Source organism: Salvelinus sp. IW2-2015, unplaced genomic scaffold (assembly GCF_002910315.2).
Source record: "Salvelinus sp. IW2-2015 unplaced genomic scaffold, ASM291031v2 Un_scaffold4337, whole genome shotgun sequence".
NCBI lineage: Eukaryota > Metazoa > Chordata > Actinopteri > Salmoniformes > Salmonidae > Salvelinus > Salvelinus sp. IW2-2015.
Window position 1 is genome coordinate 34,094 of NW_019945608.1, and position 4,587 is coordinate 38,680.

A 4,587-nucleotide genomic window follows, 5' to 3' on the forward strand; every position below is an offset into this window, starting at 1 on the left:
TGGTTACTTTCACTTTGCCTCAACACTGCTGTGTTTACAATCAACAGACACTGATGGGCTTTCACTTTGCCTCCACACTGCTGTGTTTTAATCAACAGACACTGATGGTTCTTTCATTTGCCTCAACACTGCTGTGTTTACAATCAACAGACACTGATGGTTCTTTCACTTTGCCTCAACACTGCTGTGTTTACAATCAACAGACACTGATGGTTCTTTCATTGCCTCAACACTGCTGTGTTTTACAATCAACGACACTGATGGTCTTCACTTTGCCTCAACACTGCTGTGTTTACAATCAACAGACACTGATGTTCTTTCACTTTGCCTCAACACTGCTGTGTTTACAATCAACAGACACTGATGGTCTTTCACTTTGCCTCAACACTGCTGTGTTTACAATCACAGACACTGATGGTCTTTCACTTTGCCTCAACACTGCTGGGTTTACAATCAACAGACACTGATGGTTCTTTCACTTTGCCTCAACACTGCTGTGTTTACAATCAACAGACACTGATGGTTCTTCACTTTGCCTCAACACTGCTGGGTTTATAATCAACAGACACTGATGGTTCTTTCAGTTTGCCTCAACACTTGCTGTGTTTTACAATCAACAGACACTGATGGTTCTTTCACTTTGCCTCAACACTGCTGGTTTACAATCAACAGACACTGATGGTTCTTTCAGTTTGCCTCAACACTGCTTGTGTTATACATTCAAAACAGACACTGATGATCTCCTACCATCAGTGTCTGTTGATTGTAAACACAGCAGTGTTGAGGCAAAGTGAAAGAACCTCCAGGTGACCTGAGATGACCCTGTTCAGCAGAAACATGCCTAAGGCAGTTTGAGAAATCACCTGACATTACCAGCCTTAAAGATAATAAAAAATACCTACATTGCTCTACCCTATTCAGGGTAGGCCTACTCTACATACTGTACATACATACAGTATTCAAACCACTTGACTTGTTATTTACATAAGTAAATAAAATTGAACTCAGGTGCATCCTGTTTCCATTGATCATCCTTGAAATGTTTCTACAACTTGTTTGGAGTCCACCTGTGGTAAATTCAATTGATTGGACATGTTAAATACTTAATTTGAATCCATCAATCAAATTTACTAAAATATGATCAAGGGTACAGGAAGCACCTCCTTCTTCAAACAGCTAGCCTGCCCATGACAGCTGAAACACACACACTTGGTCTTATCATTTTGATATTTATTCAAAATCATGTAAAATTTGAGGTGAAATTGTACTTAAAATGTATGTTGTTGTGAATGTTACAAAGAAACAAAAAGGTCAGTGTTTTTTTGCCTCATGCCACTCTCATTCTTTGATGTGATATTTGAGTTGGGGCATGATGGGACAACACACATCTCTCTCCCTAGTAACTGGTGAGAAAACTACCTTCCATTTTTCTATTGGTTCAGATTTATAAAATGGAACTTCAGATGGTTTAGGACTTTTCTAGACTGGTTTGTCTGGAGAAACTGGCTTTCTATGGTTTAATGGTTAATGCACTCTCTCTATCCACTTAGTAGTTCAACTTTGAGGAAAAATGTACTTACTCTGCCTGCGATGTGGTTGTCCCACCTAGCTACTGTATACACCATCTGTAAGTAGCGACGCTGGGCCAACTGTGTGCCGCCCTGTGGACCTCCCAATCACAGCCAGATGTGGTACAGCCTGAATTTGAACCAGGGTCTGTAGTGACGCCTCCTGCACTGAGATGCAGTGCCTTAGGCCGCTGTGCCACTTGGGAGCCCATGATTAGAAGTCCTATAGCAGGTTAGGCTAATTAACATGGCAGGATAATTAACGTAGCAGGTTATGAGAATGAGGTTAAGGTTAGGAAAGGGTTAGCTGCTCTGAACAACAGTGTCCTGACGAAAGAGCACATGTTCTATGCCAGGTGAAATCGCGTATCATTAGCTCATTGTTATGGTTCAAATGCCTATTGACTCTGTTCTATCGGACTGCACAACCCACTGTCTCATCAGCCCACTGTCTCATCAGCCCACTGTCTCATCAACCCACTGTCTCATCAGCCCACTGTCTCATCAACCCACTGTCTCATCAGCCCCCACTGTCCTCATAGCCCACTGTCTCATCAACCCACATCTGTCTCATCAACCCACTGTCCTCATCAAGCCCACTGTCGTCATCAGCGCACACTGTCTCATCAGCCCACTGTCTCATCAGCCCACTGTCTGCATCAGTCCACTGTCTCATCAACCAGCTGTCTCATCAGCCACTGGTCTCATCAGCCCACTGTCATCATCACACTGTCTCATCAATCCACTTGTCTCATACAATGCTACAATGTCCTCATCAGCCCACTGTCTCATCAGCCACTGTCTCATCAGCCACTGTCTCATCAGCCCCACTGTCATATCAGCCCACTGTCTCATCAGCCCACTGTCTCAATCATCACTGTCTCATCAATCCACTGTCTCATCAAATCTACTGTCTCATCAGCCCACTGTCTCTCAGCAGCCCACTGTCTCATCAGCCCACTGTCTCATCACACGTCCACTGTCATTCAGCCCACCTGTCTCATCAACCACCACTGGTCTCATCAGCCCAATGTCTCATCAAGTCCCACTGTCTCATCAACCCACTGTCTCATCAGCCACCTGTCTCTCATGCAGCCCACTGTCTCACAGGCCGCTACTGTCTCATCAGCCCACTGTCCTCATCAGCCCCACTGTCTCATCAGCCCACTGTCTCATCATGCCACTGTCTCATCATCCACTGTCTCATCATCTACTGTCCTCATCAGCCCACTGTCTCATCAGCCCACGTCTCATCCAACCGCCACTGTCTCCCATCAGCCCCACTGTCTCATCAGCCACTGTCTCATCAATCTCACTGTCTCATTCAGCCCACTCGTCCTCATCACCCACTGTCTCATCAACCCACTGTCTCATCTAACCCACTGTCTCATCAGCCCACTGTCTCATCAACACCACTGTCTCATCAATCTACTGTCTCATCAGCCCACTGTCTCATCAACGCCACTGTCTCATCAGCCCCACTGTCTCATCAGCCCACTGTCTATCAGCCCACTGTCTCATCAGCCCACTGTTCTCATCAATCCACTGTCTCATCAATCTAACTGTCTCATCAGCCCACTGTCCTCATCAGCCCACTGTCTCATCAAGCCCACTTGTCTCATCAACACTCCCAAGCCCACTGTCTCACAGCCCACTGTCTCATCAGCCCACTGTCTCATCAGCCCACTGTTCATCAACCCACTGTCTCATCAACCCACTGTCTCAACATCAATCACTGTCTCATCAACCACCTGTCTCATCAGCCCACTGTCTCATCAAAACCCAGCTGTCTCATCAGCCCACTGTCTCATCAGCCCACTGTTCTCCCTCAGCCCACTGTCTCATCAGCCACTGTCTCATCAGCCCACTGTCTCATCAACCCAGACATGTTTCATCAAGCCCACTGTCTCATCAGCCACTGTCTCATCACCCCTGTCTCATCAACCCACTGTCACTCCGATCCATACCACTGCCATACGCCACTCTCAATCAGCCCACTGTCTCATCAGCCCACTGTCTCATCAGCCCACACCTGTCTCATCAACTCCCTGTTCATCAGTCCACTGTCTCATCAATCTACTGTTGTCATCACCACTGTCTCATCAGTCACTGTCTCATCAGCCCACTGTCTCATCAACCGCACTGTTTCAAGCCCACCTGTCTCATCAATCTACTGTCTCATCAGCGCCACTGTCTCATCAATCTACTGTCTCATCAGCCCACTGTCTCATACACGCGCCAACTGTCCTCATCAACCCACTGTCTCATCAGCCCACTGTCTCATAGCGCCACTGTCTCATCAGACCACTGTCTCATCAATCTACTGTCTCATCAACCCAAGCTGTCTCTATCAGCCCACTGTCTCATCAGCCCCACTTGTCTCATCAGCCCACTGTCTCATCAGCCCAACTGTCTCATCAACGCCATCTGTCTCATCAGCCCACTGTCTCATCAGTCCACTGTCTCATCAACCCCACTGTCTCATCAACCCACTGTCTCATCAGCCCACTGGTGTCTCATCAGCCCAACTGTCTCATTCAGCCCATGTCCTCATCAGCCACTGTCTCATCAAACCCACTGTCTCATCAGCCCCCACCTGTCTCATCAGCCCATGTCTCATCAGCCCACTGTCTCATCACCCACTGTCTCATCAGTCCACTGTCTCATCAGCCCATCTGTCTCATCAACCCACTGTCTCAATCAATCTACGTGTCATCAGCCCACTGTCTCATCAACCCACTGTTTTTCATCAGCCCAACTGTCTCATCAATCTACTTCTCATCAGCCCACTGTCGTCAATCAAGTCTACTGTCTCATCAGCCACTGTTCTCACAGCCCCTTCTCATCAGCCCATGTCTCATCAACCCCGTCCTCATCAGTCCACTGTCTCATCGTCACTGTCTCATCAGCCCACTGTCTCATCAGCCCACTGTCTCATCATCCCAGCATCAGTCTCATCAGTCATGTCTGATCAGTCCACTGTCTCATCCATCCCACTGTCTCAATCAGCCCACTGTCT